General features: G+C 44.2%; 1 pseudogene; it reads right to left on the reverse strand.

Annotated features, from left to right (window-relative positions):
- LOC120846481 overlaps positions 1-24,461 on the reverse strand; it is a 95,552-nt pseudogene extending 71,091 nt beyond the window's left edge.
- Positions 24,462-25,115: the final 654 nt, after the last annotated feature.

Genomic DNA, 25,115 nt, shown 5'->3' on the forward strand with positions numbered 1-25,115 from the left:
TTTTTTGAACTCCGCGTTTGATGACAATATGTTTTCCTGTGCGCTGTTCCTAGACGTTGCAAAAGCCTTCGACACCGTCAACCATGATATATTGCTGCGTAAATTGTTTAAGATCGGGTTTCGCGGGCCTTTTTTTGCAATTCTGGCAAATTATTTATCAAAATCGATCACAACAAGTTCAAGTGGGCAATGAAACGAGCTCCGTTTATTATCTACGAGCGGGGGTTCCTCAAGGCTCTGTGTTATCCCCGCTGCTGTTTAATATTTATGTCAACGACCTTATCTCTGTCATTTCGGGTTGTACATGTTATCAATATGCCGACGACACTCTGCTGATTTCCAGACATGTGAATTTCGACAGTGCATGTAGTAATTTGCAAACTAATGCCAGTAGAGTGGTGGACTGGTACGCCTCCAATCTTTTAAAAGTCAATCCAGTCAAAACTCAGTTAATCTGTTTCCGCAATCCGCTAAAACATGGTTTCATAGAGAAGCCTTTCTACCTACGCGGGGTCGACGGCGTATCTGGCAGTGGTGTTCCTGTTCGATGGGTAGGCAGCACAAAGTACATGGGTATTATTTTTGAAAGCGACATGTCCTGGAACAAGCAGTTAGCCTACATATGTCGTGTCTTACGGAACGTAGCTTGTTTGTTATACAATATTAGAGTTTTTGTTCCTTTCCACGTTAGAAAAATCCTCGTCTATGCCCTGGCGTACAGTGTGGTAAGGTACGGTGTGACAGTGTTCGCGCACAGTGCAGGGCTCTGGCACGAGAAGGTAAACAGTGTTTTGAAGTGTCTTTTAAAAAATGTCGCGTACAATTCAAGGTATTCAAACAGCACGAATCTCTTCGCCGATCTAGAGATGCCAAATTTTTTTTCTCTGTATCAACAAACAGTAGTTCTTCGGTATTTTTGGACAGACAGCTACAAGATCCCACATGTGTCGTCTCGTATTCTTAGACAGTCGATCAGATTTGAGAAACCTCGCTGTTTCACGAGATACGGAATGAAAACGCGAGACTACTACGTTCCCGACACCTTCAATCGGCTACCCGATTGTGTATTTTCCTTAGATTCCAAGACGAAAGTTAAGACATGGCTCCGCGCTTATATGTCGGACGCAGTGTAAACGGTCTTAAATTTACGTTTTCTTTTTACTTTTTGTTTGTTTGTTTTGTTCTTTTTTTTTTCTTTTTTTTTTGGGGGGGGAGGGGGGGGGGGGAGGGGGAGGGGGGGGAGGGGGATAACCAGGCAGGCTTTAAATCAGCCTTTAGTGCAGCTGAGTTGAGTTTGCGTGTATGTGTCTGTTTAGTACCTTTTGTTGATTATATTTCCAGCTCTTTTGTGTTCGCTCGCACTTGGTGACTTGCAGGGCCCCGTCGCACAAGCCATCATAGGCTTTGACGGGCCCGTAAAAACATTTGTACCTCAGCGTTGACAATAAAATTATTATTATTATTATTATTATTATTATTATTATTATTATTATTATTATTATTATTATTATTATTATTATTATTATTATTATTATTATTATTATTATTATTATTGGCTAGATAGTGATTTTTTCCCATGTGGCTAGATGTGGCTAGATAGTGATTTTTTCCCATGTTATTTTCCTTTTCTTTTGTTGTATGGTGCTGTACGTGCTTTTTGTGGTAATCGCTGGACATGTCAAATGACGACTGCATTTATTGCGTGAAGTTTTTTCGTCTTCGACCCGTTGACTGAATGATTTTCTTTCTAGTAATAAGTGTTTTTTTTTTTTTTCTCTTACTAACATATGAAATATTTGAGAGAAAGACTCATGAATTCAAGAACTGTCTTCGAATGTACTCTTACAGTGTTTAAAAATACTCATGCCTGAGTGTTTTTTTTTTTTTTTACTTTTATGACTTTAATGATTGTAATTGACACAGTGATCAAGACAACGTTTGCTATAGTTTCATCTTCACAGCTTCACCCAAGCCACTGACACAAGCATTCCGACTACATCCTGTCAAGTGAATCATCTGTATGTTATTTGCTTTTTTTTTTCCTGCACGTGATGTTATTCCGTGCAAACTTCCTTTTTTGTATTTTCCAGTGAAGGGTCTGGTCCCACAAGTCCCTGATGGCTTTGATCGGACCCGATACTCAACTGGCTATACTTGTGCTACTGAATAAATTTTATTATTATTATTATTATTATTATTATTATTATTAGTATTATTATTAGTAGTAGTAGTAGTATTATTATTATTATTATTATTATTATTATTATTATTATTATTATTATTATTATTTTTAAAATGCGTCCTTCTGCAACAGGCGTCTACTCAACCTCCACGATCCTGTGTCCAGACTTGGGCATACTTATAATTCTTCTTTTTCTGAAACACTCGACATATTTAACAATAACACGCTGCAGTTTGTAAAAACGTTAAAGGCCATCACTTAAATTTGAACTGTATGCACTAACTTGCGGCGTTCACGCCGAAATTCCCCACTTTTAATGCATTTTTTTTCTTTCTTTCTAGCAATTGGTGTTGGCGGTAGTACCATTAAGCTTATCGTGTGTTGTGACTTTGTGTTTACTTTTTATAATTTTTAAGAGTATTTTTCTAGGGCTTGTCCGTTGTTTGTGTTGTCCGTACTATTGCTTTATACCCTGTTCTGCCTTACATGTTAACACAGTGCACCTGTACCAAGACCGCAAGGTTGTTCCCGGGCACGAATAAAAACATTGATTGATTGATTGATTGATTATTAAAGCAGTGCAAAGGGTGGAGCGCGCGAGCGTGTTGAGACGCGGTTTGCTCGGCTCGGGTTGAGACGGTCCCGCTGGGCTCGTGCGCTGGCTTTGGCAGTGCTTTTTTTCCCCCAGTCTTAGCTGAGACGGTCTATCTAGCGAGTCCGCCCTGGTTTGGAACGCACGTTCGTTTATCCTACCATTGAATATGGACATGACGACAACCTCACATGCGCCAAGTTTTCAGTCACTAGGAGTTACACCTTCTCGCTCGAGCGACGTAAAACGGCTTAAATTAGTCGAGTCGCATTTTGAAAGCTCATGATCACCGATAGGGACTCTTTCGTGACCTGTGGTTGGCACCGAGGTGCTCTCCTATGCAAACCAATGAACGGCCAAGCTCTCTCGATATACGGCTTTGCATGGTGCCGATTATATGCCGCCCGAAATTCATCACAGCCGCGCATTGGGGTTGGCAAGCACATCGCACATGCTAAGCTACGGTCGCTGTTAGGGGTCGGCTGTGCCCGTCGCTGCAGAGATTTGACTCCAATCACCACCCGAATACTTCTCAAAGCATTGACTGTCATGAGACCAAGCCGTGTGCTCCCGCAGTACTCGTGTGCAATCTAGGAGCTGCATTTGAATACAGTTATTAAATATATTCCCTCGACTACGACAGCGATACGACACCAGTCACTACGTCATTATGTTTGGCGAGGGGGAAGTTGGAAGAAAAAGTCCATACGGTATCGTCGAAACTAGACAGCGGCAAAGGCGCTTCATGATCAGTGGCATTGCGTTTAAGTACACCAACATAGCACAAGTGCCGGTACGTTTGTGTAAAAAGAAAAACGTCACAACCTAATGTTGTTCCTTTAGGGGTGAGCGCGTTGGTTTAGTATAAAGTCTTGAGAAAGAATGAAAAACGTAACAGAACACGAAAAGCACATTCGTAAAAACTGCACTCTATGTATTGTGTCCCTAGATAATTTCTTCCCTATCGTTCCAAGCATTTTATATGTTGATATTACTATATGCTACTTTCGCTAATGTTGCTACGACTGTTAATTCTCTTGCTTTTATTCATGCTCCTATTTCTGATAAATATACAACCACCTTTACTACTTATATTATTATGTAATAAAATTAAGCGAAGACAGTTCAGACTGCTCGCGTGTAGGAATGCATAAGCATTCCTACACGAAGTGCATTCCTACAAGCACCGCGCCACGTCTTCATTTGTCAGACGGCACTCCGGCGGTGACGTCACGCTCCCCCACTGCACAGGCGCGGAACCTCCGCCGGCTCCACGGCTTCCGTGACGCTGAATATGCGTTGCTGTGTTTTTCTTTGTGTTTTATTTGTGAGGCGCGTCCCATTTCACCTTGAGCGACCCGCCGGTTTCCGTGACGAGGCATCTGCGTTGCTGTGCTCTGCTTTGTATTTTTTTTTTTTTCAATGCTCAGCTTCAGGCTCAGCCAATGGCAATTTAGGTGCCGTTTCTCGCTGCTACAGACATCAGACAACACCGGCTTCGTTCCATGGGGCAGTTAATGCTTTCGAAATTATATTTTGATATTCTAATATTTATTGCAGCAAACCAACTGGCAGGACCGGTCTTAAATATTAACCAGAAATTGGCCTCATCACCAGGCTAAAGGACGGACGGAATCGCACGTGGCCATTGCGTCCGCATCTATGTCTACCAGTCATGGTCGAGATGGAAGTTTGCCTAAACGCAACACTAGGAGGCTTTAGTAATTGTAGCTGGATCGTTAGTTTTCTGTTCCTACCAGCCTCTTTAGTAGTCGACATGATCATGTGGAGTTGGGCACAATATAAGACGTGTTATCGATTTCATAAAGCAATTGTCAACAACGTAATGCAATTGTTGCACGTTAAAAGTATTTTGTGCTATGTACTGTGAGCAGACTGGATATAAGAAAATATCTGATCAACTGAATATACATAAAAAAGATTACTGACTACGTCTTTCCAAGGGGATTCGATGGAAGGACGCATGGTCTTGCAAATGTAAAAAAAATGGTTCATGTACTAGCTCTGCACAGAATAAATAGAGAGCCAATAAGTACCTTTTGTCCTATTACAAAACAACAGAATTGTGTAATGGCCTTAGTAAAGCAAAATTCAAAGATAAGTAACTTTTTGAAAAATATATAAAACAGGGCATCTGTCATATAACTAATACTCACAAAATAACAACAACAAAAAAGCGCGAAGGCAGCGGGAACATTTTCTTGTGACTTACGTGCATAGTACCGTTGGGGCAAGCTTTCTTTGGCTACGGCACCGTCTTGTCTCCGCACCCGAGCTCGCACAAGCCAAAAATCCAACTATTATATTTCTGCAATGCATCGACATATAATGTCACAGAAAAGGCTCGAAGTACACCTAAGCACTTCTTATGAGTTGTGAATGCGAAAGCATGTACATCATTCTTCCACTCTCTTATTTCCTCTGCAGCGTATTTGCGTCGACAGCGTCGACTAGAGTTCCTGGATAGGCTCCCTACGGGAGCCAGATTTGCGCGTCCGTTTTCCACGCGGCGCCGCCCCGCTATTCGCCGAGATCCGATCACGTGAGGAACCGGATCAAGTGCCGTGCAAGAGAGTAGACGTCGCGCGTGCCCCGGCGTACGCTCCCCTGCTTTTGAACGCGCCGTGCGCCTCGAACGCGCGGCGCCGCTATTCGCCAATTCAGTCACGTAATAAGCGGGATCAACATGCTGTGCGGGAAAGACGGCGCTACGGGGATGAACGCGCAACTCTGGCTCCCGTCGACTAGGGTGCCTACATGTGTGTCTGTCTCAGGGTGAAGACATCCATTGTTGCCCTCAAAGTGCCAGCGCGTGACGCTCTCGCGCGCTGGGTGCGTGACTTGGGCGGTAAAATGGCATCTATGCATCATCCAAAGCTACGCGCTCGAGCTGAGTGACACCCGGATTGCGCTCACTTCAAAATTTAAAAAAAAACGATTAGACGAAAAAATGGCTGAGAGGTCACCATTCACGAAAAGGCGCGTGTGTGTATCAACCTCGTTGGTGTGTATGAACACTGATCTCTATGACAATTGCTGGATCGCGCTTCCCCGCTTGTTCGCTGCAGCGCAAGTGAAGCCACCGGACTTCACTCGCTTGGGATACGATTTGCCGTTTTTGCTAGCCTTTGCTGCGGTTTTCCAGCGTGCTGTGGACACGTTTTCTACTCGTTCGTCGTCATTCGCCGAAGAAGTTTTTTGAAGACTCTGTGTATTGTTGAGACTTGCCGTTGTGAACACGTGGAAAATTTTACGAAAGTGCAGTGTCGCAGGAAAAAGGCACAACGCGTCGAAAGGAAGGGCTGGCGGCGTGTTCAAAGCTTCCTTGGCACGCCGAAGTGCCGTGTCTCTGTGCCTTCGCACGCTTGGATACCGACCAAGAACCGACGCCGTGTGTATGTGTCTAGCGAGTGCAATGTGCGTGAAGCTGTTCGTGCCTCTGGATCAGCGTCTTTTCCCCTCGCGGTTTAGGAACGAGCTTAATCCAGCGTCCACTAGCGACGGAAGATGGGGGAAGGTACGTCTTTTTTTCGTCCTTAGACGATTTACACAATACCGTGCGCAACAGCTCCTCATCACTGATCAGTGCTGGCTTATTATCAACCTACTTAATAGCACTTGACGTTTGAGCGCGGCTCGCCTAATTGTAATTGGTCAGCAGGTTGCACACGACCATATCGGCCGCGCTTCAAAGATTTACATTCTCGCCGTCTTGTACTTTTGCTTTCGAAAACCCCCCTGGCTCCACAACGTTGCCCTATTCGTGCTCCCACGGAATCTATTAGAGTAGATTTGGGACATAGCCATGGTTAATATAGTACATAAGAACACGTACAGATCTCTCCCTTTTATTGATAGCAACTCACCGGAACAGCTGGACGATCCAGAACTCCGTGGTCGATATATATAAATGATCTAAAGGCTTCTACGCGCGACACGCGTTCAGAACTTTGGCGCGGCGTCAATTCTTGACCGGTATCCAAGCGTGCGAAGGCACAAAGATGCATCACTCGGCGTGCCAAGGAAGCTTTGATCACGCCGTGACACCGGCGACACTTGTTTTCGACGAGTTGTACCTTTTGATACGGCTTCACGCACATTGCACTCGCAAAACACATCCACACGGCGTCGATTCTTGGTCGGTATCCAAGCGTGCGAAGGCACAGAGACACGGCACTTCGGCGTGCCACGGAAGCTTTGAACACGCCGCCAGCCTTTCCTTTCGATGCGTTGTGCCTTTTTCCTGCGACACTGCACTTTCGTAAAATTTTCCACGTGTTCACGACGGCAAGTCTCAACAATACACAGAGTCTTCAAAAAACTTCTTCGGCGAATGACGACGAACGAGTAGAAAACCTGTCCACAGCACGCTGGAAAACCGCAGCAAAGGCTAGCAAAAACGGCAAATCGTATCCCAATCGAGTGAAGTCCGGTGGCTTCACTTGCGAGAGCGGCAAGCGCGATCCAGCAATTGTCATTGAGATCAGTGTGTATTATGGTACCTGGAACGCGTCTCCGACTGGTGTGTTTACCGCGGCCAAAAAAGTGGTCCCTCGATTTCCGCCTGATGACGTCATAAAAGTGTCATGTTGTCGCCGGTCGCGACCCTGGCGGCGTCCCAACAGCTGTGGTGTATGTAGCAGATGCCTGTTCTGCTGCAGGTCGCTTTCCACTGTGACAGTTCACGGAAGCTCTAGCAGCCGGAGTTGGGACGTCTAAAGCGACGCCGTGACGACAGCGACACTCGCATTCGCTCGTGCTTTTCGCCAGCATTTCTACGGCCAACCGCCAGGATCGCGACAGGCAACAGCATGACACTCGCGTCATTTGTTGCCACATCGGGACCACTTTTGATGTATGGGCGGGATAGGACGCTAAACACACCAGTCAAAGACGCGATCCAGGCACCATAGTGTGTATGAAGGTATGAAGGCACTTTACCGTCAACGGACACGCAGCACCATGGGGTGGCCGGTCGTTGAAACTGACGCGCAGCGTGTTTCAACAAGTGGCCACCCCTTGGCGCTGCGTGTCCGGCCATTGTAGGGTGCCTCAATAAACGCGCCTGCGTCCAGGGTGGAGAGTCCAAGGAGCAAGTTGTCTGTATCGTGCGCAGGAGTTGTGGCAGAGGCGGTCCCAAACATTGGTTCTAGGACTCTAGCCGGGGAAAGGTGGGGGGACAATCATTTAGGCAGCGGGGGCGACCATAAAATCCGCGGCGGACGGAGCCCAGGATATTATGTCGCCACCATGTCACATGGTGCCGTCTACATTAAAAAGACATCAAAGTGACGGCTAACACTTTCCTCTAAAGGCTGGTTCAGACATGTACAACGAGCGCGATGCGTCCGTTGCTACCGGAGCGACCGGAACGACCGCTCTGCGCCGCGCGTACACCACCTGCAACCGCGGCAACAAGCGCAGCGGATCGGCAGCACGGCGACCACTTCTACGCCGCCGTCAGCTGTTACATCGGTGCCTCTAAAACGAGGACGCACTGTCACTCAATGCCGTAAGAGAATATAGACAGACAGTTTTCTATAGCCTAAAGCTTTATTAATATGTTTTTTTCATGATGGGCTGGCCGGGTACAATGGATGAAAAAAGAAAAAGATTGAATACGCCGTCTTTGACGATCACGGCTCTAATACACGACTTTGCCGATAGTACAAATCTCGCCACACGCCTTTTCTACGATTATAAAAGACGATGTGATCTTATCAGCGATATAGCAACGTAGAAATATGATTTAGTGGTCAGGTAGACGTTGCGAGCGTACAGGATTGTTAACACTAATCACTTTTCTCCGGTGATGTAAACGCGTGAAAATTCGCATCCTTTATACGGTACGCGCCAGTAATACCTTGAACTTGAGCACACGCATGAAATGCGCCAAACAAGAAATCCGAGCGATGTTCCAGGACACAAATGTTTAGAAAGCACTAACTGTAGTCGAAGTAAAGAAACACGACGGCACGGGCGTTTCTGCTGTCAAATTGAGAGTGCCGCCACCACATCGCCGCACGAGTAGGTGGATCTTCCCTTCTAGTACGTGCTGGGTTATCTAACGACACACGACGAAAATTCACAGTCAAGGATAGCGCTTTTACGCGGAACGATGAGCTTTCACCACGCCGTCCACGTCGACGATCATCACCGACGCCATGTTTGCAAATAGAAGGAGCCGGCCCGCGACCGGCATGCAACGCGCGCGACCCATTCTCTTCGACGTGTGATTGGTCTGTCGTTGCGCTCATTTCGGTTGTTTCCAACGCAGCGGGGAAAGTTGGGCTAGCTCCTACTCCTTGCGTCATGAACGACACGTGCGTGCGTCCCTCCGTCGCTATGGCAACTGACGGTTGCAGACCCTTGCAACGGTCGTTTCGGTTGTTCCGGTCGTTCCGGTCGCTACGGACGCATGTGTGTAAACGGGCCTTAAAGAGAGATGACAGAACTTGCACTAATTTGTGAGGTGTGGCTGGTGCACATGGTTGAAGTCAACTTGCCATTTCCAGTGAACAAGAGTGCTCCCACATTCTTCAAACAATACAAAAACACGACCGAAGAAGTTTTAGAGGGAACGACTTCTCCCCCTCCCCTCCCCCCTCCCCCCTCTTAGTATCGTGTTTGAGTTGCGGTGACTTCAAAACGACGCTGATTGGCTTTGATTTAAAGGATTGCACTCTAACCTCCTCAAACCCCGCGTCCACGTACGTGGACATTGGTTCCGAATTCCTGTAGCAAACTACGGCCGCCCCAGCGAAGAGAACGAGTGTCCACGTCAGAGGACAGGACATATGTAGCGCCACCTCTGATACAGCCGTGAGCATACAATGCTCCGGGAGGAAAACAACATGGCGGAGATCGGCGCGAACTTGTTCTACCGAAGCCGCAGAGGTGAGAAACACTTTTCGTCTTTCCAAATGTCTTCAAAGAACTAAAATAGCGTATGATTAGTATTTGCATTGTTTGTGGAACCTGCGGGTACTATTTTTGGTGCGACGTGGCTTCTTGTTTGTCATTGGCAAAGCTCTTCTTGAAACGTCCACGAGCATGGACGCTGGGTCGCTATTCATATGTTTTGGTTGAATTGCGGGGTCTGCTCGCCGCGTTTGTGTTTTCGGAATCTATCAAATTTGACTTCAAATTTGAGCGCACCTTTCTTTTTATTGCAGACTTGCCTAACAAAACAGCGGAGGAAATCCTACTATCAATTTGTGATGCAGAAAATTCTGATATTTCGGGATCGGAGGACGAAAACGATGTCGATGACGCTTACAACATCGATACAGAAGAACACGACGAAGAGCAGTCGGGAAGTGATGATGTTGATGTTGTTCCGGGCCCAGCGTTCATCCGCCACGTGTGCTGTGGAAAAAAGCCACATCCCCACCTGAAAATAATTTGCCAGACATTGAAGGTGGGTGCACATTTTCTGAAGAGCGTTCAGAGTTCTCACCTATACAGTACTTCAGGCAGTACTTTGAAGATGGTCTACTGGAAATGATAGCAGAAAAAACAAACCGTCGGATACTCCAGGAGCGTGGAGTGATCGCAAAGATCACGACAGAAGAAGTAAAGAAATTTTTTGGCTGCTCCATGATGATGGAACTAATTGGGTACCCAAGAGTCCGGTTTTTCTGGAAGAGGGGTCTAGCCGTTAGTATCGTCGATGATGCAATGTTTTGAGACCGGTTCTTTCTCATAAGGTCTAACCTTTGTTGTGAGCTGAAAGCGGACATCTCCGACGAAGACACAGCAAAAGAGAGACTATGGAAAGTTGCTCCCTTTGTCGAGATGGTCCGCAAAGGATGCCTGGCTCTCGAAAGGCCAAATTGCTTTTGCATTGACGAGCAGATCATTCCCTTCTCAGGCAGGTGTGGTATGAAGCAATACGTTCTCAACAAGCCAAATCCTGTGGGACTCAAGAACTTTGTCCTCCCGGGCAAAGATGGAGTGATATACGATTTTGCCATCTACAAAGGCCGGGAGACATTCCCTGGCATGGGCCTTGGCGTCGCTGGGAACTCTGTCTTTGCTCTAATCCAAACAGTGCCGACCTGCTGCACAGTCTACTTCGATCGGTGGTTCGCCTCCGTTTCTCTTGTGGACGAACTGCTCAAGAAAAAGATCTTCGCCACAGGGACAGTAATGAAAAACAGGATCCCAAAAGATGCAAGCCTTGTCAGCGACAAAGACATGATGAAGAGCCCACGAGGCACAGCTGACCAAACGACAAGGTCAGACAACGCAGTGGCTTGCGTAAAGTGGGTCGACAAGAAGCCCATTGCAATGATGTCAGCTGCGTTCGGTATCGAGCCAAAAGATACATGCAAAAGGTGGTGCAAGAAAGAGAAGAAATACCTGGACGTGCCTCGACCATCCGTAGTCAAACATTGCAACGAAAAAATGGGGGGAGTGGAGTTAGCAGACCGCATGCTTTCCTTCTACAGCCAAAGGAGCCGTACCAACCGCTGGACAATGCGCACAATGTTGCACATGACGGACCTCGCCTGTGTGAATTCTTGGCTACAATGCAGGTCCGACAAGTTCGCACAAGGGCTCCCCAAAAGAAGTGTCATGGACTACCTTGATTTTAAGCTCTGTATAGCTGAGACACTAATTTCTGAGAAGGCTACCGACATTGCTTCCGACGATGACGATGGCGCCGACGTGGTGCCCAGGAAGCGGACGAAGGAGCTACCTCCCGACGGCTTCAGAAAGAAGGATGCCTTACATTTACCACTAAAAGATGACTTGCCAAACGCTGCAAGTTGCCGCAAGCCTGGTTGCAACATGAAGACGCGACACCGATGTTCCCGGTGCAATGTCTACCTGTGCGTCGAGATCGGGATTAACTGCTTCTTCGAGTTTCATGCGTGAAGCAATACGTCAACAGAGACCCAGTGTCCACGGGTGTGGACATGCTTTTCATAGTACTTTACATTACCATACAGTAAAAACAATTTTTTGTCGTATTTTTGGTGGCCAAATGAGTAATAAAAACCGCCAAAGAAAGGTTTTTGTTTGTGGGAATTTTCTCGGGTCTGAGGAGGCTAAGAAAAGGGCGTATTATTACACCCTTTGTCCCCTATAATACACCCCAACACTTCAGTTCAATGTACAGCGCACTGACGTCGATCTGACGGCACTAACTTTCTCGAGAGGCTTGATAGCCGTGTGGAACAGCTTATTAAAATAGTGAAGACACATGTTACTTACTACCAAAAAATTAATTGGGTTTTCTCGGCCCTACTGCCAAACTTCGGTGTTTTCTTTTTGTGGTCTTTGATACGGTACTTTATCTATTTAATAAGTTACATCGCACCGTTATCAAGTACCTCGTAAAATTTGGGGCCGTCTGTTCGACTATAGTTCGCTTTACGTCGAACTAAAGTTTTGGGGTGCATTATATGGGACGAAAGGGTATAAGGTGATACCTTTCTTTTTAGAGTGCTAGATGCCTTCAAGTTCACTGACATCAGCCAATAAACGCTCGACGTTCTGACATCATCGCTACCCCAGTGCTAGAAGCAGACGAACTTGCGATTTGCATTGTTCGAATGGTGGCACTTGCTAAATTTCATGTACGAGTCCTGTCGTGGAGGTCATCAATCACGCAATTTCAGGGCGACAAATATGCATGCCTTTCAGCTATCTTTCCTTTCAAAGATAATTTCGAGAGCTGAAAGCTTTGTCATTAACCTGGCTGAGCGGGCGGCGCCATTTAACCTCATCGTAGAATAAAACAAGCATAGTATTCGGTTTGTCGCTCACGTAATAGTTTACAGTTTTCACGTATACCGAAGTCTTTCTCCGAGCTTGGAATGGAGTGCAAAGCTTGGATATCGATGTCACGGAAACTTGGTCACGGGAGTGACGCCACACAGAAAACACCGGCCTCCTAATGCGTTGCGTGGTGGGTATGGTAGACCATTTCAGCTCAAATTTTCACTCCGTCACATCCGCACCCTCTTCGAAGGAACTCACGACCTTGACATTGTTAGCATATGTTAACCGTAGCCATTTGTTATTCTTCCATACCCTCTGCCGCCCCCGCTTCGTTCTTTCCTTCCAAATTTCTCCCCGCAACCCGACTTCTCTAGAGCCAACAAGCCCTCGCCGCTCAAACCGACCGTCCGTTCTTCTCGCCCTCAGCTCTACCCACCACCCAAAGTTAAACACTAGCCAAGTCGACTCTGCTCGCAAGCCCCGCCAGCCGACTTCTTCGCCGCAGCTGTAACCTTATCCCTTACCTCATAAACTAGCCTCGCCCTCGCCCCTGCCCCGCTGCCATCGCCTCTTCGCCTCAAGATTCTCCAAACCCGCGTTCTTCTCCTCCAGTTGCTTCCGCCGGTCCCACTGACTCAGACGTACCTTCCTTCTCCGTAATAATAATAATAATAATAAATATTTTATTGTCCCGTTTTCAACACAGTACATAGACCGGCCCGCAAAAGCATGGGTATGCTTGTTGGCGGGACCTGGCGTCCAACAGGTTGCTTACATAGTTATAACAAAGCATGCATTTTTTGCATGTAACTAAACAAACCCAAAACAAAGAGAACTATACCCGACAAGAGAACAAGGGAAAAACGTGGTCCATTTCAGTCACCTATCGTCAGGCAGCACCATTCTCTCAGGTCTTGTTTTAGTCTTTTTAGGGAATCCAGGTTATGAAGCTCTTCTGGTAACTTATTAAAATAAAAAGGAACATAGTATGACCTTGCATTCTTTCCATATTTAGTATAAATTCTGGGAAGAATGAACTTTTCTGTTCGCCTCAAAATTCGTTCCTTTGTTAAAGGAATTTTAAAATCACTCCTGAAGTAATGTTTCACTAAAATTACATAACAGTGCAATCTCTCAGTAGTTAACACTCCCGCTGCATTCAATTTCTTATTTTTCTCTACTTCTTCGTACATTGTCCCATATGTGATATTACAAGCAATTTTATAGAGGATATTATCGATTTTTGATTTTTTATAGTTGGAACACATTCCGTATAGCGAGATTCCATAACGTAGGATAGACTCACCCAGTGCGTTATATACCCTCTTTCTCAGAGAAACGTTCGAAACACTACGTAACCTGTACAAATAGGCTGATACGGTTCTCATTTTTTTGATGATATATTCTACATGATCATTCCATAAAAGATTTACATCCAGATGAATTCCTAAATATTTGGTTGTTAGAACATAATCTAAAGGTACGCAGCTACAAGTTTTGCAACTATCTGAATGAAGAAACAGTGGAGTCGACAAGTCAACATGTTTGTACGGACTATGAAAGCACATCAACTTAGTTTTACTAGAATTAACAAAAATATGATTGTTAGAAAACCATGTCATTAATAATTCGATATCTTTCTGAAAAGTTGAAAGTGCGCTTGTTTCATCGCTATGTTCTAGTACCAGGGCTGTATCATCTGCATATTGATACACTCGAGATGCAAGAGATAGTGCTCCAATTTGGTTTACGTAAATATTAAACAGTAAAGGTCCTATTGTTGATCCCTGTGGTACTCCCGATTTAATTCGTATTACATTACTTCTACAGTCTCTTATTTTAACCAGTTGATATCTATCTGTAATGTAATCCTGCAAAAATGTATAAAAAGGCCCCCTAAAAACCATATTTCTTAGCTTTAACAAAAGTTTTTCATGATCGATTGTTTCAAAAGCCTTTGTCAAATCGAGAAAAAGGGCTAACGCAAAATGATTCTTGTCTAGACTGAAACTGACATAATCTGTAAAATCTTGCAGCAAAAGTTCAGTGCTCTTATTCTTACGAAATCCGTACTGGGATGAGCGTATTAAATCATACTTTTCACAATATGCAGTCATTACATTGAATATCCATTTTTCCATAATCTGTGCAATAACTGGTAATATAGAAATAGGTCTGTAATTTGAAACGTCCTTTCTGTCGCCATTTTTGTGTAACGGTCTAACTATAGCGGTTTTTAACTCTACCGGGACATGCCCAGTTAAAAAACTGTCATTTATTATTTTTAATAAAACTAATTTTAGCTTACAAAAATTATGTTGAATATCCCTTAAGCGTATTTTATCAATCCCCGCAGGTTTTGTCAGTGACATATTTTTTATTACATCTTCAAGGTCTATTTCTGTCATCTGTGGTAAGTATGCGGAGTGCAAACTACCGTCGTAATCCTCTCGTCCTCCCCTTTGATCTTTTATCCTTTTTCTAAGATCAGTTACCCTTTGAGTAAAAGATTCGTTAAATAAATTACACAATGAGACCATGTCGTTACCTCCAAAAGCCTTTTCAATTGTTTCATCAATTGTTCGCTTCCTTTTTGAGCCGGTGATGAGGTTGATCAAGTCCCACGTCTTCTTTAGGTTGCCCTGGCACTTCTGAAATCTATTAGTGTAATAAAACTTTTTTGCTAGTCTTATTTTCGCGGTTACCTTATTACGTAACTTTCGAAATTCTGCTCTTATTTGAGTATTGTCTGGGTTTCCCTTACATATATTCCATAACCTATCTTTTTCATGACATAACGTCATGATTTCATCATTTATCCATACATTATCTGGTTTTCTTTGTTTCAGTTTCACTGTTTTCCAACACTGCTGATAAATGGACCCCATCTTGTCACTGAACCTTTGATAAGCAGTAATATGGTCGTATTCCAATAGTGACCCCCAATTATATGCACTTATCATTTTGTCTATTCTGCTATTGTCTAGAATGCGTTTATAGACCGTCTGTTCTTTTACCCCAGAATTTACTCCCAATATAGTCAGCGCTACAAAATAGTGATCGGCAACTTTTTGCTTAATCACCCCTGAAATTAACTTGAGATCGCTGCCTCTAACAATGATATGATCAATACAGGAACGCGTAAGGCGCGTTCCTAAACATTCTTCCCTAGTGTAATCATTAATTACATGTTCTAACCCGTAGCCTGCAAGTAGATTCAGGTAGTCAGACACACCAAACCTGGCTGCATTCAGAATATCTATGTTCAAGTCACCAGCAATAATTAAATATTTGTTGTTATTGAATTTATTGAGTAGCTCGTTGAATTCATCGAGAAAAGAATGTATATTCGCACCAGGTGGCCTATATATCGCACAGATAACAAAGGATACCTGTTGATTCGACGCACACACCACCAAACCTTCCGCGTGTATCCAAGATAACTTTATTTGCTCAGTCATCCAGTTGTTCTTTATAAAAACTAATACGCCACCACCCCGTCTTCCCTCTCTGCACACGGAAAACGAGTAGTATCCAAACAGATTAAAACAACTGACCATCGTTGCATCTATATTGGTTTCTGTCAAAACGAGTATGTCAAGACGCGTCAATCTGGTACTTAAGTAGACATTTAATTGGTCCCAATGTTTATGTAGCGATCTTACATTTATGTGTAATAAGTTAAGATTCATTCTACCACCTTCCAAATCTGCCAACACACTCTGGGCGTTGATATCCCAGTCTTGAAATGATGGGAACGATTTAGCCATAATTAACGTAGTTTAGATAAGTCCTGTTCCTTTTCCACGTGGATCGCAGCCGCTTTTTCTTTTTCCCGGACTAGAATTTTCCCGTTAGTAATCCACACAAATTTGTAGCCCTTCTCTTTTGCGCACGACTTCGTTTTCCATAGCAGTTGTCGAAGTAACTTTGTTAAATTTTCATTAATAAATATCCGTTCCTTTGCCAGAGCCCTTCTCTTGGAGATCCAGAGGTCTCTTACCGCTCTTTCTTTGAAGCGAACAATGATGGGCGGGATTTTCCCTTCCTTCGGACTTAACCTGTGTACCGCTTCTATACTGTCGTATGACGGAGCAGGTAGCTGCAGTTTAGCAGAAAGTTGTTGGATAGTTTCCATTAGGTTCTCGTTATCTTTTTTAGGGACCCCGTGAATTTCAAGGTTTTTCCTCCTTGAGTACTGCTCTGCCGCATCAACTGCGGTCTTCAGCTCCTGAATCTCCAAGTCTTTCTTATACATCGTCCTTTCCAGCTCATTAGTCTTACTTTTTAGCTCCTTTAGCTCTTTTTCTTGGACATTCACCTTTTCCAGAATTTCATGGTACTCTTTGTAGTACCATGAAATTCTGGTACTACACTTTGTAGTACCATAAAGAGTTATCTTAATCTTTAACTTCTTCTTTCTTCCTGGGGCCTACCACCGGCCCTCACAACATCGTCCTCGACGTAATCCTAGAGGTCGTCCTTGAAGTCGTCCTAGATGTCGTCTTTGACGTCGTTCTCTAGGACGTCGCCCTTGAGGTCGTCCTTAAGATTGCCCTAGAGGTTGCTCTAGACGTCGCCCTTGAGATCGCCCTAGAGGTCATCTTTGATGTCGTCTTCTAAAACGTCGTCCTTGAGGTTGTCCTAGACGAATGCTATCGCAATTTATAGACAACGAGCAATAATAGTTTCTGCAGCAATATCTTATCTGCTAGTTTGCTCGTTTGCTTGCTTTATCGCGACGCGCTTGTTCCTGTCTGATTGAAATGGCGATGGACGCCGCTCCGGCAGCCGTGATTGCAAAACCTTCGCTCATCGCGCTGGACAGCGGCCGAGCTCGCGTCCTCGGCGGCACGGGCAATTCACGCGAATCTAAAGGGTGACCGCCCCCCCCCCCCCCCAAACAGAGACGCACACACAAACACACACAAACACACACACTCATTTCTTGTACCACCCACGTGTAGTTCTACGGAAATTTATGCAGCGTTATACACCTATGCACCGACCTTTTTTTATGAGGTACAGTGCTTTTTAAGTGTGATCGGGAATATGCTGGGATCAAGATCTCAGAGGACCTCGCTCGTGCTACGCCATCCACAGCGATATCAACGGAAGCGCCTACAAAGGGACCCCCCGGCTGCAGCGCGCCAGTGGGCACGGAAGATTTGCAGCGATGAGGCTGCATGTTTTTCGCCTTTGCCGCAGGTTAGTAGTCGTAAACCTTGCCACTGTTTTAGGTCGAATTATGTTTGCCTAGTTGTGCTTCCATGCCCGGGAGCTTGTTTTAAATCTTTTTGAGCGTGTATTGAATCTTTTAGAGCTTTGTTGTTTTCGACGTCTGGGGATGTAGAGATGAACCCAGGCCCTATGAGCAAGCAACGAGAGGATGAATTCCTTGCGCTTGTGCAGACAGTCGCGAAGCTTCAGAGTAGCCTTGCTCTGCTGAAGAAGAGGTAAACCTTCTAACACAGAAAAATATAGAAAGCGAAAAATCTGCTTCCGTTTAGAAGAACGCGTTAGCAACCTAACAACTGAACTCGACATACTAAAGCAGAAGGAAATCGGTAGCGTCACACCTACCGAACCTCAGCTTACTACAGCTCTAAACGAACTTTCGCAGCTGAAAACTTGTTGTGACGTCGCGGAGGGCAGATTCCGTCGCAACAACCTTCTATTTTTTGGCGTCACTGACACCGATAGGGAAACGTGGGCACAGTCCGAGGGCTTGGTAACTGGCCTGTGTTCCAGAAACCTAGCCGTGAATGTCGAATCAAGCAAAATTGAAAGAGCGCAGGCTTGAGAGCGTTCAATCCACAGAAATGTCGCCCTATAATTGTGAAGTTTTCATCATTTAAGAATAAAGAGGGCATTCTTTCGTCGGCATTTAAGCTCAAAGGGACACGTGTAGCTATCAGTGAAGATTTTCCCATTTCTGTCCGACTTGCGCGCCGTCACCTTCTTGATTTTGCCAAGCCTAAAGGCACGACCTACAAGCTGCGTCACGATAAGCTGTTTTTAGATAATACGTGTTGTGTATTTGACACCGCTCTCGGTGCCGTGAAGGAAAAAAGTGCATAGCAATGCCAGCGTTCATTTCGCTTTTCGTCACCCAATCAACCTGCAAAACGCCGTGATATCTCTAGCAAACCTTCTTATCATTCTATTTTTTTTATTAACATTAGAAGCTTCATACCACAAAGAGATGAAGTGATTTCCTTGGTTGAGGCATGCAACGCAGATTTTCTTATTCTTACCAAGACGTAGCTAAGCCCCGATATATCTGATACTGAACTTTTTCCTTTGTATCCAAACTTTCGTGTGTATAAGTGTGATAGATCCGCTAGGAGGGGGGAGGTGTGCTCTTAGCTATAAAAATCAAATTCCGTCTCGGGTTATACCGATTCTTACCGACTTGGAAGTTGCTTGTGTGTACGTCGCTACGACGCCCCCGTAATAGTGGCTGTGTGCTATAAACCGCCAGATAGTGATAAAGAATTTGTTACCAAGCTATATAAGTGTCTTTCTGAAATTATAACTAAATACCCTAACGCCTTTGTTACACTATTTGGTGAATTCAATTACCCGAATATTGACTGGTCTGCCCTCTCTTCTAGTTGCGCATTGCCTCAAGAATTTATAGACCTTTGTTTAGATTTCAACTTTTCAAATGTTATCACTCAGCCTGCTAGGATTACTAATCAGTGTAGCAATATACTCGACTTATGCTTAAGCCAAGACCCCTCACTCTTCAGTAACATCACGTACTTACCCGGCATTAGTGACCATCTCGTCATCGATTTGACTCTTCCTCTCTCTGCTCCTCGTATATCACATTACTGCAAATTCATTCACAATTACGCGAGAGCTGATTACGCATCAATCAACTCGAACCTCGAAGATTTTTATCATACTTTCTCAGATAACTTTTGGGAAAGAACGGTTAATGAAAACTGGACTCTATTCAAAGATAAAGTGATCTACCTAGTCGAACGTTTTATTCCACTGACCTGTATTATATCTGATAACACTAACCCTTGGTACAATAAAACAATTCATAGTCAATCCAATAGGAAAAAAAGACTCTATAAGCGGACTAAGGCTGTCAACACTACTGCTTCTTGGAACGCCTACTGCGAATGCGCTAGGGCTTATAAATCCGCAATAAATCACGCCAAAACCAAATTCTATAGTATCGACCTCCCCAACATACTAGCCACCAAACCAAAGAAGTTTTGGAAAATAATCAATCCGTCACTTTTACTTCCTTTGCAATTTGTAGATGACGACGGACTTCCACTTTTTGATAAACATGGCGCTCTTGCTAATAACAATTTCTTCTGCTCCATCTTTACTAAAGAGGACTTGCTAAATATTCCCGACTCGTGCCAATCCATTCACCCTCTTGTGGATCCTATCGTAATTGACCGTACTGGAGTACTTAAGGCTATAGATCAACTAAAGTTGTCCTCCAGCTCCGGAGATGACCAAATTAACTCTAAGGTATTAATAAACACTAAACACATTTTTTCCACTTTCCTCTGCAACATATTCTCTCAATCTCTTAAACTCTCTGAAGTTCCATCATATTGGAAAGTTGCTAACGTCATACCCGTCCATAAAACAAGCGATCGCCAACTAATCAGCAACTATCGTCCCATCTCGCTCACCAGCGTTTCATGCAAACTCTTGAAGCACATTCTCTATTCTAACATAATAAAGTTTCTATACACTCATAACCTCCTTTTCAAGCACCAGCACGGATGTCGCAAGTCCTACTCATGCGAAACTCAGCTAACAGCATTTCTAACTGACGTTTACTCAAATTTCGATTCCAATGTTAAAAGTGACGCCATCTTCATTGACTTCTCCAAAGCATTTGACAAGGTCCCTCATCAACGTCTTTTAATGAAACTAAGAGATATTAATCCTCACCCCTCTGCAGTCAATTGCATTTCTGAATTCCTCACTAATCGCACACAGTACACTTCTATTAACAATATAAAATCTACCACAAGCACAGTAACGTCTGGCGTCCCTCAGGGAAGCGTTCTTGGCCCCCTTCTTTTTTTTAACGTACATTAATGACCTCCACCATGGCATCACTTCTGAAGTACGTTTGTTCGCCGACGACTGTGTCATCTATAGACCGATTCATTCACGCCACGATCAACTAATCTTGCAAAACGATCTCCAACTCATTATTCAGTGGTGTCATAAATGGCAAATGTCTTTAAACTATAATAAATGTAAATCGCTATCTTTTTCCCGCAGTTCACATGTTCTATCCTCCTCTTACTACCTTTCTGGCATCCCAGTAACTGCTTGTTCATCGTATAAATATCTCGGAATTCATCTGACATCTGACCTGTCATGGACCACCCATATAACATCTGTCATCGTCGATGCTAACCGCACTCTCGGATTTCTTCGCCGTAACCTCAGACAGGCTACATACCCCGTAAAACAACTAGCTTATACTACCTTAATCAGAACTAAACTAGAATTCGCTTCTTCCATAGGGTCACCGTGGCAGGCATACCTAACTAACAACCTGGAATCCGTTCAAAGCGGAGCCCTCCGTTTTATTTATTCGGACTATTCCCCTTACGCAACCATATCAGGATTTCGCCAATCAGCTAACCTTGACACTCTTTCTCACCGCCGCAGGAACGTCTCGTCTTTCTCTCCTTCATCGGATCTTTTATTACAACAGTCATCTCAGACAAAGTTTGTTATCACCTTTTCCCTCGTCTCGATTCTTGTAAACTCCGTCCGATTTCATCGTCAACCGTCACTAACCAAATGTCTACTTTACCATTGGCCATTGACGACTGGAACTCACTGCCTGACGTAATTGTTCCCTTATCTGATACTAAGAAATTTTCTGCAGCCATTAGCTTATTTTTTATAACCTATAACTACATTACAGCGTGTTTTTGTAGATAAATTGTTTTGTTATTTTTTTTTAAGTGTTCACTCCCTTGTGTAATGCCCCTTTGGCCTTCAAGGAATAATAAATGATGATGATGATGATGCATACACCATGAAACACAAAGAAGAGTGGCGAAAGGCGAGAATCTTGCCGGCAGCAATATCTGATATTTGGCCTACGCAGGCTGCTTCTATCGAAGTTAAGTCCACTCGTTTAGGGTCAACAGGAACGCCATTGAGACATTATAGCTCAAACGGGGTCGAAAAAGGTTTTTTTGTTTTTTGTTTTGTGGCCGGGTGTTGCTTGGAGAGGTGTATACACCGGCACGGCGGCCCTAACGCCGTGCCCACAACACACGCCACAGCATTGTGCTGGTGAGATCTCTTTACAAACAACTTAGCATTTGCCCACACCAGGGGGGGGGGGCACTGCGCAAAAAACCAGATCCGTGTCAGTGTCTACGGATGTGCCGCGACGACAGCAGCGCCACCGCAGCTGCGTGGCGTCATAGCCGCATGCTGGCGTGTAGGAAAGGGCTCTTAGTGCGTGAGTTGATCAATGACGGTGGTGGTCGTCAAGCGCACCGTGGAGCTCTGTGAGATTGCGCCAGGTTTTAAATAACCTTGGAATGTGCGATATTAAGCTAGTGAAGAAACAAGCGTCACCTTAGCGGAAAGAAGCGAATGAGCTTCAGAAACCTCAGGTATTTCTTCGTGCTAAGAATTCTAAAATATTTTTACGTAAGGAAAAGTTTCCAAAATAAAACCCTTCAAAACTTTTAAGTCCAGGTATTTTCCCTTCTTCAATGCCTACTGCTTTCGAGCTAATCTAATTACTTGCTTCTCCTGACACTTGTAGAAATGACGATACAGAAAGATCGCCGTGTATTTGCCCCTTGTGTGCCCCTGTGCTTGCGCGATTTGTCACTAACTTGGTAACAATGTGAGTGTTTCCTAAAATATTACGAGTTTTCATGCTAAAGGCAGGATTTTAGTACACACGGTTATTAAATTATGAGTCTTCGCGTTATAAAAAAATAGAAAGACCCTTTGGATTATCTAAACATATATTTGTTTTTGATTGTCCACAAGACTTACACCATATCCAAAGCGTTGGCAATATTTATCTCCTTTGTAATAAAGAGCACGCCAGCATTTATCTAAAGCAGACCCATCTGAAAAAGAAAATGTTATAAAGGTACATCGAGGCAAGGAGATTATTGTGAGTTTTAGTATTGTGCATAAGATCAAACGCTAGCACTGATAGTAATTCCTGAAGAAGGGGAACAAGGGGGACAAAGGAAAAACATAAATCTCAAAACATAGTTTGGAGATTTGTGTTTGTCCTTTGTCCCCTTGCTTGACTTCTCCAGTGATATTTATCGTTACTCTTGTCCAGCTCGCTTGCACCTTTGCAATAATTGCATTATCATAGCATACACTGTGCGTTGCGTTAGCATTGCGTAAAATGCTGGTACCTTTCTAGTATTGTAATCACAAGTTTGCTTAATTAAACTTTGATATTAATTTCTACTTTTGTCAATGATGTTTATTCGTAACAAAATTCATTTCAAGTTAATCGATAAAACATTTTAATGTCAGATTTGCGAATCGGGTGACCTGCACAGAACATCCGATGATATCAATAAACATCATCATTTGTTATTTTTAGCACTAGGCATTAGGTACATTTTAATAACTAATTGCTTAACCATCTCTACAGTTTCCAAGACCGCAAAACCCCGGGGGGTCGCGACAGCTTCATCTGCCACATCCAAGAAAATCCACTTCCTTGAACGCTTTTGTATGGACAAAATATTAGCAGTTCAACAGTGCAGCCTGTGTCAGACTCCTAAAGCTGCCCTGACGAGGTTTCTGAGATCATTTGAATATGGCGATAACTCACTCTGCTGGCTCTAAGCATTCTAGAAATCCCTAAATCATTAAGATATGTGGCCTATTTCCCTATTAAACCTACAATCAAATATCGCAACACGCCGAGGTCGTCTTCGGCGATAGGAGCTGCATGTTCCGAAACAAGGACCACTGTCAGACAATGGCAAGCAAAGTATCCTGGCGCCTATCGACCGGTGGAACCTCGGAGTGGTATCTCGAATGCGCGCGGCTTGCTGCCCTTACAGCCCGGACCACGACTCAACCCAGCGCGCGCGCTCGAGAGCTGACGACCGGACCCGCGGAAGACCAAAAAATAAATAAATAAAGGTAAACAAATACGGTGCGCTCTTTATGATCCGATTATTGCAATAAAACGTTCCCTCTCGGCGAAAGGCTAAAATGTTTCGACTACTCTCTTATTTGCTTTTATCATCTACAAAAGCATACAGATTTTGTAATAACAGCGTTTGCAATCTCAACGATATGTCACGTTTTCATTGGTCGCGTGTCGTCCTGGCTTCCGGAATAATACTCCTTCCATCGCCAGAGATGACTTCGGCGTGTTCAATCCTTGCTTTTTAAACAGGGAAATCGGCCGAGCATCGCTACCATTTACAAATTTCCAGGATGCTTAGAGCCCGGAGAGTGAGTTATCGCCGTATTCAGACAATCTCAGAAACCTCTTCAGGGCACCTTTAAATGGTATGCGATGCGCTGTCTTCCTTTTGGTCAGCTGTGAATTAACACTACTTGTTCCGACCTCGTCAAACACCTGATGTTCTAAAGCATCGGTTGCAATATCAAACCACGTTCAGAGATCAGCGGTGGTATCCATTGACAGGTGTTTCTTCAAGAACTAAACCTGGCCAAAAAATGTTTAAAAAAAAATAAAGCAGAAAAAAAAATGCCACATTCCTTAAGTATATAAGTATATACCTTTATATGCCCCCCCCTGTAAACCGTCCTCCCCAAGCCGTCGCGCCATCTTTATCGTCATAAAGTGTTAACAACAACATCTTTATGCGACTTACCTCCTTCAAAAACCGGTAGAATAAGCACTACGGCGAAAAGTACGAGCCGCATGTTGCTTATATTGCGACACATCATCAAAGTCTAACGGGAACGTCCTCCTAAACGAGAACGATTAACGAATATAGCCTCGAAACTCGACAGCGCAATTTTTTTTTCTCGTAATGTAGGGTCAACGTCCTCAAAGGAGAGCTCCTGCGAAATATGAATGGCCATCGATTTTTATAAAACATTCAGCGTGCACTAAATATTTACCCTTGAATATGTTTATGAATTAGCTCATTAAAAATATTTACTTTCTTTTGAGAAAACAAATTTTGAAGCTTACGCGTCCTGATCACTAATTGCCGCTCTACTGGCAACACTGAGCAGCGGCGGCATTGATTTTGCCGTCAAATGTTGTATCCAAAAGCTGACGCTTCCTCCTCAAACCCGGGGATCCTAGGTTCGTCCCCACCAATCAGGATGAGCATCGTACCGGCACGTGTTTGACTTGCACAGGCTGAATTTCTCAGGTACAGCGTGAGCCAGTATCACCACCTCTCAAACGGCAGCTCATGCGGAAACGCTCACCACGAATGTAGTTGCCTGGTTTAATCTTTTGGAAAGCTGCGAGGCCACATATTTGTTAAACAGGACTCTTTTGAAGTATGTAGTTAAAAGAAACGCAATTGGCGACAGCGGGCCATGTTCTATGATTAAACAATTCTACAGGGTCTCCTGTTTTCC

This window comes from Ixodes scapularis, unplaced genomic scaffold (assembly GCF_016920785.2).
Source record: "Ixodes scapularis isolate PalLabHiFi unplaced genomic scaffold, ASM1692078v2 PGA_scaffold9__187_contigs__length_104089568, whole genome shotgun sequence".
In the NCBI taxonomy this organism is placed as follows: domain Eukaryota; kingdom Metazoa; phylum Arthropoda; class Arachnida; order Ixodida; family Ixodidae; genus Ixodes; species Ixodes scapularis.